Source organism: Dasypus novemcinctus, chromosome 5 (assembly GCF_030445035.2).
Source record: "Dasypus novemcinctus isolate mDasNov1 chromosome 5, mDasNov1.1.hap2, whole genome shotgun sequence".
Classification (NCBI taxonomy): Eukaryota; Metazoa; Chordata; class Mammalia; order Cingulata; family Dasypodidae; genus Dasypus; species Dasypus novemcinctus.
In genome coordinates this window covers 75,638,059-75,653,660 of record NC_080677.1, presented here as the reverse complement: position 1 = coordinate 75,653,660, position 15,602 = coordinate 75,638,059, and the positions used below count along the sequence as shown (strand labels likewise).

The following is a 15,602-nucleotide window of genomic DNA, read 5'->3' as shown; positions in this document are numbered from 1 at the left end:
GTCATAAGTAAATATATATTAACTATATTTTACGTCCTCTATAAGGCAATGAGCTTAGGAAGATGATCTTAAAACTGACTCTGTTCTTGAAGAGATTATATTATAGTGGGAGAAACAGAACTACAAGTAGGAAAAATAAAATAGAAGGCACATGTGTCCTGTCTCAGGATCAGAGGAAGAGTAAATCAGGGAAGATGTCACAGAAGACCTGTACTATAGCCAGCATTTCACTTGGAAAAGAGCATTCCAGACGGGGAAAATTCCATTTGCCAGTGCTCATGGGCATAAAATAACACAGTGTTATGTGGATTGGTTGGTTAGAATGGGTATTGAGGCAAGTGTGAAAAATTCTAGCCTTCTTAGGTAGACCTTAATCAAGGCAGACCCAGACACATAGCATTGTATAGGCTGACGAGGAGAAAAGGACAGTTGATAACAGCATCAAAGGCCAGCCAGTCACTAGTCAGAGTTAAATGTGTTCCTTCAGGTTTGAGGAATTGAACTATTAGTGGGTATAATAATAATAGTTTAATGACAATTTCTTCATCCCTGACATTGATAAATGGAAATAACAAAGGCTTTTTAAAAATGCTAATGCATCAACCATAAAAGAAAGACCTTTAATTCTAAGAGTAGCAACTGTATATTAGCAAATAAAAGTTACTATATGCAGCCCCTTAAGAAGGTAGGCATGCATACACAATGGAAATGAGTTGTCATAACCTGGGGATCCATACAGAGCAAAGTTTCCTAGATTATTAGCCAAAAATAGTCTCGCTTCATTTTTTTTTTCTTTTGAGATAAAAAGGTGGAAAGATTTCCTATTTCTGAAGTGTTTCTTTAAGCTAGTACATACTGAAAGAGTAATGTGCATAGGTGTGAGGAAAGGGCTGTCTATGATATCTCAAACGGATGATTTATATTCTCTATCTCTTCCTTTTGTGGCAGTGAGAGTACTTCTAGCATTGTGTGTGAAGTCATATTCATGAAGTATTGTTATACTATTACAGCCACTGAGCAGTCCTGAGAGAACTTGCTCTCCAGATACTCACCCTGAATTACCCTAAAGAGACCAAGATTTCCATCTAAACAAGAAAAAGTCCAAAAAATAAACCTAATAACTTTTCACAGGATTTAACAACTTCTGCACCTAACCTAAAACACAACTGGTAGATAGATAGCTTCATCAAGAGGCTAGTTATAGTTTACCTGTCCTACTTATATAACTAGCCAATTAATTTCAATTCTCTCATTGTTTTCCTATGTGATTTAGTATGGTATTTCCTAATCCTTTAGCAATGGTCATTCTTGACAGGATTTCTCATGGAGAATTTACAACTCAGCAAAGGGATGAAACAAGAGGTGTAATATTATGAAAAGCATACTTTAAAATGATTGGTAACCAGTGCTGTGGGTTAAAGGTAACTGGCAGACTACAGGAGAAGACTGTTTGCTCTTACTCATTCTCTGGTGTGAACTAAAGGTTTCTCCAAGTGTTAGGTTGAATGCAATGCAATGAAACCTCTACTATATATCAATAAGATGATGATGTATTTATAGAACATGAACCACAAGAGAGCTATTCAGAGCACTTTCAATAAACCTCAATTAAAGTGATCGATACTGCTCAAAGAATCTTTAAAAGCACCTCTGACAGAAAACTTCTTTGAGATTAGTTTTAAATGCTGAGATAGAGTACTTCAAGGCATAATGGGAAGTAAATTCCAGTGTCCAGGAATATATTTGCTAACTGTCCTAATTCACAGGATCTCAAGGTTAAGAATTGAATGGATGAAAACTCGATGAACTCTTGAATTACAGATACATTTGTCTTTTATGTTTAGGGGAATGAACATGAGCGGAACACTGCATGAGGATTTTTCACACATCTTGTGTTACTTCCCCTTGAACATTTTTAGTTATGCTCTTCCTAAAATGTTAAATTATTCTCCCTTCTCCATGGTAAACCAGCTATAACCTTTTCATTATGGTCCACCTGAAGTCCCACCTCTTCCACAAATCCTTTCTTTTATGCTCTACTTTTATTAAAATCTGCACAATCAAATATAATTTTGACCACAGACTTAGAGCAGTTACCTATTGCTTCCTGTATGCTTTAGATCTACAAATAAAAAGTAAGTTCCCTATTGCCAAGCTTCTTACCACTCTCTACAGTCCCTCATATTAATGAGCAAAGTGCTAATCAGTACAGGAGACAGACTTGTTTAAAATGCAAATCCTCCTAGGAAAGTTCACACCTTAGGTGATCTTTCAGGGCTCACAAGCTAATTACCAGCTTAGTTAGCAAGGGGTAGCTACTGTCTGAAGGGTCTGGGTGCAGAGAACTAAGAATGATGACGGGGGAGAGGGTGAATTTAAAAAAGAGGTGCGTTAGGAAGGAAGAACAGAGAGAGAAAGAAGAACTTCAAAATTTTGCCTAAGACTGTCCTGATAAACACTTTGATGAGCATAACAAAGTTCTTTTTGAAAGCTTACATCAGCTGGCCCTCAAATATTCCTTCCCAGATGGAAGACCCTGACCAAAGGGAGATTCCGGACCTACTCTGATGTAGGTTGTCTGTGGTTCCAAACTAGCCAACCCAGTGAAGAGAACTGTTCTTCCTTGAGTCAAAGCAGCATATACTGTGTCTTTCCACCAGTCTTGGTGCCTTACTATTCACTTTCTCATTCAGCCAGTCATTTAACAAATGTTTACTGCCTACTTATTATGTGGGTTAAACATGGCCCAAGGCACTATACAATTTTATAGAATACTATTCCTTTTATTATTGTGAACAAAATGAATCCAGATACTAAACCTCAGAAAGTTCTGCCTCCTAGCAGACAGACAGTAATCAAATCATGACACTAATATAAAATTTAAATTTAAAAAATCATGGTAAGTGTAATGAACACAAAGCATAACAAATCATGGGCACAGTTCATAGAGGGAGCTATGGGCAGGCAGAGAGGTAAGAAGAGTTTTCTGGCAGAGAAAACAGCATGTGCTAAAACTGTGACATGGAAGGAAGAATGAAGTCTTCTAGAAACCAAGAGAAAGGCTTGTCATCTTAAAGAGTTGCCTGAACTCAAGATGGACATTCCTTCAACTCTTGCTTGACAAGTAGTTTCTTAGCTCTGCATTTGGGCTTTTCTGGTCCTTTGAGTGAATGGATTCAGAGAGCACAAAGCTCTGCGGTGGGCCAGAGAAGGCTCCCAACCCATCCACCTGTCCTGCTGGGCTGGGATTTTGCCTTTGTGTGCAGAGCTTGGCAAGATCCCTGACTCCAAACTTTGAGTGACTCCCACAGTAGCCTGGAATCTGATGCAAGGTAGAGAAAGTCATAGAAGCTTCAGGCTGAGAGAATTTTAAAGACAACTGACTGCCTGCAGGACTGCTCTATCTCAGAGATGGTCTTACTGCAAAAGGAGATCTCTTTTTTAAGGTATTATTTCTCCTTATCCCCCAGCCCCAGACCCAGAGAAAAGTATAAGTTTGAGCAAGTTGAAAAGCTGCCTTTGAAATGGAAGCTGGGGTCCTAAACTAGGACTTATTTTATATCGGAATTTCTGGCCTGCAGAACTTCCACAGAGTCATGAATTAAGCTTTTACTTCTCCTCCATTGGCTGATGGCTTGGAAAGTATCTCCTATTCCATAATACACATCATTGCTAGTTATCCTTATGTATCTAGAAATAGCTCCAGAGTTTAACTGGTTTTACTGGTTAACACCAATAACAACAACAAACTTTCTGTCTTGGTCCACAGAGTGAGCCTAAAATATTTAAACGCTTTGGTTAGGACATTTTATGTCATTATTGCCTATATTGCATTCGATTTATTCTTTGTGTGCCTTGGAGAGAGTGTAAGAATCTATGGGAGAAAACAGAATATTGCACTGCCTTTGGGAAACGTGCTTATAGGAAAGTAACCCATCATTGCGATAAGATTCAGGGAAAGAAGTAACTCCCATAGTATATACTCAGGATGTTTTACAAACCTTGATGGAAATATTCAGAAAATTCTTTAACCTCTGATATTTGTGAATTACTTGGACTGATAAACCACATCATACTAAGGTTCTAACTTTTCAAGGCATCACCTAATGCAGTCAAAATAGCAATATACTTTTTTTTTTCAATTATATTAAAAGCTGCTATCTTCAGTGAGCAGCTAAGTAAGGTCTTACAGGTAAGATTGCCTCAAGCTGTGTGACTTAGAGCAGAAGCTAATGATATGACTGATTTAGGAGGAGAAATGTACCTGAAATTGAACATAAAACTGAGGTACTTTAAACTCAGAGCCTTTTATCTTGGTAGCTGGCTTTACTTATTTAATGCCATGCTGCCACCTAATAAGGCTTTTAAAAATTGAATTTAGAATTGTAGAATTCTAAAAGTAATAGAAAATATGGACAGCAGAAACCAGGGTAATACTACTTAAAATATTCCCAGAAATTCAGAAGCTTTGTGCTAGAAAACATTTCAACAATAATTCAGTTTGAATAAAATATGCTTTACAGACACATAACAGTTTTCTCTCAACTTTCCTTTCTATGTCACAGGTACCTTAGAGATAAGTAGTTTTCCCTTTAGGATGTTTTCTATTTTCTAAAATTGAAGTTATAAGAATATAAGAATACTGAAAGTTATTCGAACATGTGGATTTTTCTTATTAGCTGTCATTAAGAACTCATCAGTATCCTGAGTTTTACCTAGGCAGCACATTGCAAAAATTTCACCTTAATATTCCTAGATTTTCTCGGTTCTTCTTTGATTGTTGCTGCTTTGTGAAATGCTTCCGTATTATGGTTACTTTACTGCTTTTAAAACAGAATTCCACTGATAGGCAGTTCTTAAAGTTTGTGTTTTTCTTGTATGTACAGATGAATCTGGTTTAAATATGAGAGTTATCTAGCCTTTCCAACAGGCAGTGTAGTCATAAACATGGACATCTACTTCTAGACATCTGAAATTTCTCTGATCTATAATCATTAACAATATTTGAGATTGAGACTGCTAAATGTTCTGATGAACTTTGGGGTTGATGTTTTCATTGTACTGTCTTTCCTTAGTTGTTCCACTATAATTGAATCCATTTCCCAAAAGCGTAAGGCATACATAGCCAAGTTGTCTACATGTATAAAAGCAGTAATCAGATATGTATGCCCTATAAAGGTCCATTTCCATTGTTCTACAAAATAGGCAAATGTACTGCCTCTGTAAGCTCTTAGCTTTACCAAAATTATTCCAGCAAAATCTTCTCTAACTCCCATCCTATGTAAAGGTGTCCAAGATGCAAACCTTGGAGGGATGCCTTTCAGGTGAGCAAATGTGTGATATCTAAAACACTTACAAAGCTGTTTCCACAGTGCTTTTTAAATTATTGTACTAGAAGTTTTACTTGTCATAATGTAGAGATGACTCCATGCTATTTTTTAAGCGGCACTGAGGTTCTTCAAAATTTCTATAACTAGGAAACTAGCATACAATTTAAAGAATAATTCTTTATCCACAATGCATTTACCATTACATTATTTTGCATCCTCATGTTGCCTTCCACAGTGGGTAGTGTCTCAACACTACACCTCTTGCTTAAAATATGAATAGCCCACCTCTTTCCTCCTGAACCCACTCTATCTCACACAATTATCTTAGAGAGCTGTTTAGCAGAGAACAACCGATTCCACACACCCACAAACAGCACATGCTCTTCCCCAGTCTCCTCAAACACACAGCTAGCTCTCTGCTAAAGTGCATCCTGCCTCTGCTGGCTGGAGCTTTCACAAACCAAAGCTTAAATAAAGGAGCAGTGTGGCTGCTGTAAGCACCTCCACTCCCTGCTCAGTACAGGAATTCTTTAATAAGCACATGTGTAGTACTGGACAGTAGTACATTCCCTCCCTGCATTCGAATGCTGGGACGTGATCTTTCTCTTTGCACAATGGATTACAACCTTAAAACGGGGGAAAGAATGGCAAGACAGAAAAGAGAAAGGTGGCTTTATCTTTGAGAGATTGATAATGGAACTGATTTTGTTTTCACCTGTCACTTCCCATGCCGAGGGTCCCAAGGTAAAGCCTCGCACACGCATGAGTCTTTTCTTAGAGAAACTGTTTATAAGCCCACTTAACAACAACAGAAAGTGCTTTATATCATGTCCAAAGAAATATTATTGACCCTTTTAGAATTGGAAACCTTTGATTGCCAGAAAAAAATACCTTCTGCTAGCTCTGCTCTGGTTAGTTTGTACTTGAAGTAAAACCATCTCCACCCACTCTCCATTCAAGCCAAGATTTTAAAAGGCAGGCAACTGAAAGGAACCACGAGTTAGTCGTCCCTATCAGAAAACTCAGCGATCAGAGCAAATCACAATGCTGGGGAAAGGCTTGGCTACTCAGAGACCAATCTCCTCAGGACGGGAGGAGAGATATGGAGCCATTTTTCACTAGGTTCACAAGAAAATGTCAGCTCACAGCTGCTAGTGCACCGCCAGAGCGCATCTTAATTTGATCAAAAGGGACCCAGTCAGTCACCCTCACAGAATATTTTCTTAAAGAGTCCATTACAAATCTGATTCCCTCATCTCTGAGCCTCTTCCTGATATATTCTTTGGCAACTGTATGGCACGGATCTGTATCCTGTTCAAAATTAAATGCCTTCCCTCATTTCCTCTTAAAATCGTGTGAATAAGACACTTCTAGGCTAAGAGTTAAAAAAAAAAAAAAGAGGAAGATAAAGAAGCGCCTCTCCCCACTCCCTACCGCCTCCAGCTTCTTGACTAATACCTCTGGGCAGTTTACTTCAGAATAGAGCAGATTCTTGCCCAATACACAATGGCAAATTGGCATACAAGTCTCATGCTATCGTGGAAAGCACAGGCAATGCTTTCTTTGTAAAAACACAGGAAAATACACATGCTGGAACAAAAGACACTCTATCTGCACAGCCAGAAACAAGATAAATTATGTGTTTGTTTTATAGTACCTACTCGTTTATGAAAAGGTTTTGAGCCTATTTTAATTATGACATTGTATTCTTTCCCCAAGCCAGGTCCCGATAGGATTTATTTTTAAGCTTTGGTTCCAACGAAAGGTAAAATACACTCTGCTAGAAGAAAACCTGGTGTGTCTTTGTTGACAGGGTGCCATTTCAAACTTATTATATTTGAATTCAATTATGTAGGAAATCAAGATAAGGCAAATGCAGCCAGATAGCTCCCAATTATTCTGACTTTACAAGAAATGCCCAGTCAGCAGATATTTGCTGTTTACATTTCACAATAACCAAATCATGCATTTGCAGCCTTCTGGAGAAAAATGCTAACTATTCTTCAAACAGCCACCTGACAATCTAGGGCTGAAACACACATTCTGACTCAGAAGGAGACATCATGATGGCTCTCCGCTGGCTGTATTAAACAAAAGCTCCGCAAGCATTTGGTAAATGGGTGTGAGAGTCGAATCAAGTTTAGGTTCACATCTGGTGGAATATGGCACTACCTTACCCAAGGATTGAAGAGCAGAAGGGTTTGGAGGTTATAAATAAAACACACACACATATACACATAGAGATATTTAAGCCGGACCGGGTCAGTTTCAGTTTACTAACCTAGAGCTCTGTTCAAAGGAAGCAGAGAAGCCGCACGTCCTCTCCCACCTTTCCATGGTTCTCATTCAGTGTCTTCTCAAACCACCTGTACTGATCCAACCCATTCTCAGATAAGATAATTTTCTTGATAGAAGAAGTCTCAGCTGAGCTTTGGTTTCTTTTCAGCATGGATGTCTAGAATTTTCCTCTTTTAGCCAGACACAGCAACACAAAACTGCTGCTGAGGTCTTTTGTTTTCCCTCCTCTCAAAGATGAAGCATGCAGCACTTCTCTCTCTCTCTCTCTCTCTCTCTCTCTCTCTCTCTCTCTCTCTCTCTCTCTCTGCCTCTCTCTGCCTCTCTTCCCTCTCTCTCGTTTAAGCTCTCTGTTTCTCTTTCCCCACCCCCCAGCAGCAACCTCACTGGATTCCCGTTCAGTCAGGGTCATTTACATCTCTCAGCATGAGAACCTGTGTTATATACATGCCTGTCTCTCACTTTTAGGATTCCTCTGGGAAAGGGGGGCAGGGACAGCAATTCTAGGTGAAGTCAGGTGACCCCCTCCGATAAAAGTCAGTGAGGTGGATGGAGTGTGTGAATTTTAATATACACACAAGCACATTTACATTACAAAGCAGCAACAAAAATCTAGCTCCTGGAGATTAGGCATTTTGGGTTTTACTTTCATAGCCCCCCTTCAGCAATTAAGAAAAGCTAGTATAGTATAATGGAATGTAATTAAACTTTTCAGTGTATAATAATATAATAAGGCTGCATCCTTTCAGAACCATTCAAATGAACAATTCTTTTGAACTTGTAGGCACAAATGTTTTTGTGGGTTTTTTTTTTTTTTTTTGGTGAGGGTCATAGAATATAGACATTTTAATATTTGAACACATTTTTCTGATTGGTCTTTTCTTCAACATCTAGTTGAAAAACTAGTTAAGGAGCCTCAAAAAAGCCACTCAAAAAAAAAAAGTCATGTGAAAGAAAAAATAAAGTGGTAGAAAACCAGAGGACAATAGCATGGCTAGTAAGCAATGGTCTCCTATTGTGGAACTAGATTCAGTAAGGAAATAACTGTTAGCTCTTAGGCAAATAAATTTTCTCTTCTCTAGCATCTCTGTCTTAAAATAGAAATAAATGCAATAAATGTTATCAAGTTCCCTCACAATTCCCCCAGTCAAGCAAACCTGACAGAGAAGGATGTCCACTCATGGTACCAGATAAAGAAGCAAATGGAAAAAAACACATGGGCTAACCTAGTGCAGTGTTGAAGATAAATTCATAGTTGGCAGACCTAGACCTTAAAAAGCAAATTTGCCACCACTTTGTTCCCTGCTCCAGAGTTTTCACAATGGGGAACATCTGTCATTAAATAGGAAAAAAATGCAAACTGCTTTCAGGAACACTGCAAAAAAAAAAAAAAAAAAAAAAAAAAAAGAGCGAGAGAGAAAGACAATCTCCACAAACTATTTTGAGCACTCAAGATTTAAAAAGCACTATATAAGGCTAAATGATAGGTAATTAAAATAAGAATCAAAAACTTTTGTGAGATCTGGCATCTAAGGAAGAATCCAGTTGGCCTTTGGTGCTCTAACCATGGATTCTTGATTTCAACAGCCTAATGATACTGGTACGTCAGCAAAAGAGGAAACAGTGGGAGGGAGAGCTGACATACAATCGCATTATTTCTGCCATGAAAGTTAACATTTCTAATCCTTAAACAAAGAGCCTCTCCCTCTCCCTGAAATCATTGTGAAACATGCCACATTCTATGCCTGGGACTGGGTGCTCCAGCTGAAATAAACCGAGTCCTTTCATGAGCACCACTCAGGGTAGACATGAAATAAGTAACAACTATTCACTGCTCTTACTTGTTTTGTATTTAAAGCTTTACTTCGTGTGGAAAAAATATTCTATTTAAGCTTTTAAAATAAATTATATGCTAACTGGCTGCAAATTTAGCTTCAGTTTGTGCTACAAAAATTGGCACCAAAACATTGGACAATTTTTAAAAAAAACCTCCCTCAAAAAAGTAAGTTGGTCTAGGCAAATTTAGGAAGACCTAACATTTTGTAGGATAAAATACATAGTATTATTCTTTACCATCTCCTATAATAAAGTTAGCTGCTCTTTTGCCTTTTATTTTTTCCGTTAGCATTGGGTGTTCTTGTTTTGCATTTACCCACATCTTTTCACCCATCCTCACTTCCTGGCCTTTCTTAGTTAGGCCATGGAGTTACTTTCCTTGAATGTGCAAAATTTTGGTGATGAGAGAGTGGGAAATTTGTCTTACACTATGTCAGGGAGTATTTGGGCTTTAAAACCCAGTTCTGGTGTATAATGTCTTCCAAGCTCCATGCTCTTCTAACAGAGGAGGTATAATGAACATGGACTCTAAACTGCATATTACTTATTATTAAAATCAAGGGATCTCCATTTCAAGAGGCTAATTAAAGCTCATCGATGGCAGGCCAGGGTGCAAAAAATTTAAAAAAATAAATTAGTAAAAATGCTCTGGTAACTAACCCCAGTCAACTTTCCAAAATGTCTTCCATAGCTCAAGGAACAAACTTAAGTACTAACACAGTAGAGTGATCTTTACTCACGCATCCATTCATTCAAACAATGATTACTGAACCCTTCCTTTGAGCTAACTACTATGCTAAGCACTGATGGATACAAGGTTAAATAAGAGAGCCTGGACCCTTTCAGAAACTGAAAGTATGTATTGTTAACATAACATCGATGTAGTACAAAGTGCTATGGAAGGTCAGAAAAGGGAGAGAAACTATGCAGGACAGTTAAATATAACGGGTGACATTTGAAGTGGGCCTTTAAGAATGTATCCGTTTTCTAGATAAGAAAGCAAAGGAAGGGGGATTTTGGGCAAAGAGCCACAAAATGCACTGCCAGGGAGTTGTGTACAGTGTAGAAGGGTGGGAGCACAGGGTGCTTGGGGGAGAGTGGTTGGAGAGTAGATCAGAACAGGATTGAAGGCTCTGCCTGAGTTTTACCTGAGACACAGTGGCAAGTTATTTAAGGTTCTTTGGCTAGTAAATTATATGTTTCACAAAGATTATTTTGGTAGAAATGTGGAGGTGGATTAGAGCAATGTTTTCTGGGTTTCATTCCAAAACCAGAGCTAACGTCCAGAAATTTCTATTTTTTAACAAGTGCCCCAGTGATAATTATCATCAGGAATTTTTTTGAAACATTGGTTTTGTGATGGTTCACCACCTTGATTGAGCATTTGGAATCACCTGTGGATTTTTTAAACTATCAAATTCAGGTTACCTCTATAGCAATTAGATCAGAATATCTGGGGATAGAACCCAGAACCTTTGTTTTTAATCTCCTCGGGTAATTACAATGCAGGCAGGTTGGGAATGAGTGGTTTAGCGAAAGGAGAGATAGCCAGGGAGTAGACCTTTTAGAAGCTGTTGTGGAGGATGTTTGGCTGAAACAACAGAAATCTGGGAAAGCTAGCCCAAGTAAAAGGGGCATATATGCTACCAGAATGTATTCACACAAGAAGCACAATATTACCAGGCCTCACAGGAACTGAGGCTGAGAAGACAGTAACAATCGAGAACCACTCCCAGCTCCCCCTGCCATCCCCGCCTCTCAGGGATTATATGATCTCTCTCCTTAGATTCTTCTTAACCAGCATCCCCTTCTTGCACATGGGCCAATATGGCATCCCATCAAACCCAGTGTCCCATAGAGACAATGCACTCACCAGACAGGAAGCTGCTGTTTCTATGGTCTCTTCTGTCAATTCTTGAGTCAGAGGTTAGAGACAGGGTTGAAGGGTAGATTTCCTTTGCTACTGATCCAATCAGCTAGAGCTGGAGTGATCGTATGCCCCTCATTCACTTTGCAGGGGCTGTGGGCAGGGTGAATACACCAAAGCATGTCAAATACAGAAACAATTGTCCAGGCAAGAGAGGCTTATGAAAGCTTGAGTAGGCCAGTATTAGAAGAAGCTAAAGTTCCCAGATGCTTTTCAGAGGGAGACCTGGCAGAAACCTGGCAGCTAACTAGATATGGGGGTAAGGAAACGAAAGAAGCATCGCTGAGGAAAAAACATAACTTCACTTACTGCAGATGCCACATTATAAGGCAGACAACCACTAAAGGATTCATCTGTTTGACTAGTCAGGAGATAAATATCTGATTTTGAACTCTACAACTTAAGAAATACATAAAAGTCCAAATTTCAAAGAAAGATCGAAAGTTAATAAGGAATATTAGGCATACGAGGAGAGTTATGCAGAGTTTTATACTCAAGATCATTATTAAGCCAAATGGAAAACTTCTGCTTTTTTAAAAAACTTAAAAAAGAGTAGAATTTTTACATCAAGATTTGAACACAGAATCTATGATAAATGTGCTTATTTGACAGCATGAAATACCTGTATTAAATTATATATAGCAGTTTATATAGTCTTATTTTATATTAGGTGAAACCTTTTGTCCTATCAGACTGAACTCCCTTATCTCTCACAGCAGGTTCACTCTCATATGTGTGCCTTTCATTCCCCTTCCTGAATGGCCTCTCCTTCCTTTTTCCATCTTTACCTGTCCTTCAAGGCCTCCTTATATCATCCACATGAGTCTCTAGTGAAGTTTATGCTTAAAGGATATAGATATTACAAGCAGCAGTAGGGATAATACATTAATGTAAGGTTCATTATTAAGGGCTACTGAGGGACTTGTCCCTTTTAATTCTCTCAGTAACTCTATGTGGTACTATTAGCAGCATTTAACCATTGACGGAAGTGAAGTCTGGTGAAACTAAATTCACCAAAGGTCAGAAAACTAATAAATGACAGACCCAGAATTAGGACACAAAATCAGTCCTAAAATACATTGTATCATATCTTATTCCTTATTTATCTGGAACCCCAAATTTAGCAGTTTACCAATGGATAATGTTTTGTTGACTTGATTTCTCTTTTGCATAGCAGCAAAAGGTCAAATTTGGGAGCTAGATTCTGTGTCTGAGTCAAAGCCCTTCTCTGCGATTTCCTAGTTGTGTTACAAAGGGAAGACATTTAACCTCTCTATACCTCAGTTTCCAGACCTATCTCATAGTTTCCATCATGAGGCCCAATAAAGTATCCATGTTAGGTATTTAATATAATGCCTGGAAGTACTCAATAACTGTTAACCATTATTTTTATTATGGTTATTGTTATGTTAACAAATGAGAAGCAACGTTTCCATGTATACCCATGTGAGAGTTCCTTCTCATCCAGAGACACTGTGGGGCGGAAAAGCACCATTGACTGTGCACTCTTACATGTAGTTTACACAGGTTTCAATGATTCTATTGACTGCATCAACTTAGGAAACTCTGCTCCAACTACTTTTTAACTAATCATGAACTCCATATTTTGCTTTATTATTAGATCTATAATGGATGGTCTCTTGAGACATATGTGACAGCTTCCTGGCAGCCAGCAGCTAAAAATTAAACAATTTCTAAAAAGCTAGCCCTTGGATTTTTCCAACAGGTTAAATCTTAATTCCTTTTAAAAATCATTTGGCCTGCTTTACATATAGATACTGTTTTTTTCTAAACTCGTATTTCTAATATTTTGATAGACATTTCCTTATGTTCTGAGACTATGTTTACTAGCAAATAAAATTTCTTTTAGGTATGTAGTTAACTGTGTGTTTAGGGTAAATATGGTATTATTCTCTTATAAAATCAAATCCATATAAACAGTACCTCTTTTCTGACAGTAAGAAAAGAAATTCCGGGTGAGATTATGGCTACCACATTTTGCAAACTATAGATAAATACAATATCAAGGAAATTCTCCTCTTATTTTTTCAATTATATAAATTGTTGATCTTATAGGAAAATAGGCTACTGCTGGTGGTTCTTTCTATATTTGTGTGATGTGACTAAATGATCAATGTATTACACTGTTGACCTTTGGGTATATGTGTGGATTACTTTGGGGTTGGCAGCTATAGTTAGTATTTGCAGAGCCTGTAACTATGGGAAAGTTTATCTCCTTGCCTCATGGGCTGCATGACAGTTTTCATCAGAAGTAGCTCACCTCTTTTGTCTGCTTCATGCCAAATGAATGCTTTTTCAGTAACTGTCAAAAGTACCCTGTTATACTTGGAGATGGTTAGATGTATGTGTATGAATGCATAATATCACAGGGCGTGGCTAAAGTTTGATTACCCCATTCTAAAAGAAGAAAAGCAAAGCCAGAAAATTCCTACTTTGGATTTTTCTTTAGCTTTGACTAACCAGCCAAAGCAGGTGCTTTAAGAAAGGCCTTTAAATATAGCACAGTGTTGAAGACACAGGGCTTTAGCAACCCTGATTTCATCATTTCTTAGTGTTCAGAATTCAACAGATTACTCATCTGTAAAACAGAGATGATAATATCTGTTGCATAGATTTGTCAGGCACTAAATGAGATAATGTATGGTAAGTGCTTACAACAGTGCCTTGGACACCATCCTTGCCACCACCTACATCAACAATACCATCATCACCACCATCCTATCACGATCTTTACCATTATCACCCTCACCATCCTCCTCCTCTTCCTCTTCACTAATATTTACCATATAGCAGGCACTACTTTAAATAAACCTACAATAAATAGTAGCTTCCATGATTATTGTTATATTTCCTCTTCTGAATTTGAGCTCATGAAATTGCATATTTGGAGCCAATCACCCTGATATAAAACAAGCTATCAGGCTCTAATGGACTCTAGGCAAAGTAAAAACAAGTCTTAGGATCAGACCTTGCACATAGAAGGTCCTCCTTAGATGATTTCTCAGACCCTGCTCATGCATTCATAATCCACATGTGAATATGTTTCATGTAACTGAAAAGACTAAAGCACATAGAAGTACTTTCTGTAGTGAGTGGGCATGAATAAATTCCATTATTGATTGCTGTGCTTTGTGGCTCTGCATTTCTGATATTAGAATATGTCTTTCCAGTTCTGACTGCTGCAAACCATGCTAAATTGTAATCTTTCATTTTCTCCAGAGGCTCATACTTTTTTACAGCCCTTTGTCTACTTGCCTTACTTTGTTCAACCCAATCACATGTACACTCATGGAATATATGGGATCTCCTGTTCTATGGGACACACTTTGCCCAGACTAAAAATAGTCTAAATTATGAAGTTAGTACCATTTATTGTCCATACCTTCCATCTTTCCTTTCTCTGCCCTTTAAGCCACTCAGTAAAAATTTCCCCATTCCCATCAGATCTCTGTTTTTGAATCTTACCTATAACAAAACCAAAATTCAGTGAGAATACACTGCTTAAATTTGTATGTGTTACCTAAAGTAAGGGTAGTTATTGTCTTAGCAAATTTGGATGGTTAGCACAATCTCATTAAAGAAAACATTCCTTGGAAGTAGAAAATAAAAATAATTTCTAGAACTTTTAAGCTATGTCCTAAAACATGTTTAATAAATTTGAACTGCACTCAAGTGGGCATATCTCTCAAAAAAACCAGTTTCAAATCAGAATAAGGGAAAATTAATAGGGTGGAAGCTATATACTCTGACCGACTCTTCTAGCACTGGCCTTTAAATATAGCAACAAGGAGACAATGTGGTTTTGAATTGTAAGCCCATCACAAATTGATTATGTGACTTTGGGCAAGATAGCTTAATGCCCGTAAACCGTATTTTCTCATCTGTCTAATACAGATAATAGTATCGAACCTTTCAGGTATATTATGAAAAGCAAATACAATCATGAAATTGCTAGCACCGAATCTGGCACATCATAGGCTCTCAGTAAATATTACTTTTCTTATTGCCTTTCCTAAGTAGTCATTCACCTACTGAGTAGGTGCTTTTTTACAAGGTTTGATCATTTTCTATGCATCACCTGATCTGCTCATATCTCTTTATCTTACCTGACTTTTGTATTAGTGTCTTTCGGCATGTGTTCAAGTATGATCTTCTCTTACAGAGGGTCTAAATTTTAGTCAAGTGATCTACTT

At 37.9% G+C, this 15,602-nt stretch overlaps 1 protein-coding gene across 5 annotated transcripts in view; it reads right to left on the bottom strand.

The window, feature by feature from the left end:
* The window catches only part of MAGI2 (membrane associated guanylate kinase, WW and PDZ domain containing 2), a 1,419,055-nt gene that overhangs the window by 713,814 nt on the left and 689,639 nt on the right, over positions 1-15,602 (bottom strand). The window contains exon 1 of one of the 5 annotated variants that reach the window (XM_071215008.1): positions 7,612-8,101. The exons of 3 other annotated variants lie outside the window; for them this stretch is intronic. The gene's annotated coding sequence lies outside the window, so the exon portion shown is untranslated. Of the gene's footprint in view, positions 1-7,611; positions 8,102-15,602 lie in introns of those variants that run through there. One more of the 5 variants, XM_071215010.1, reaches the window with a different exon arrangement.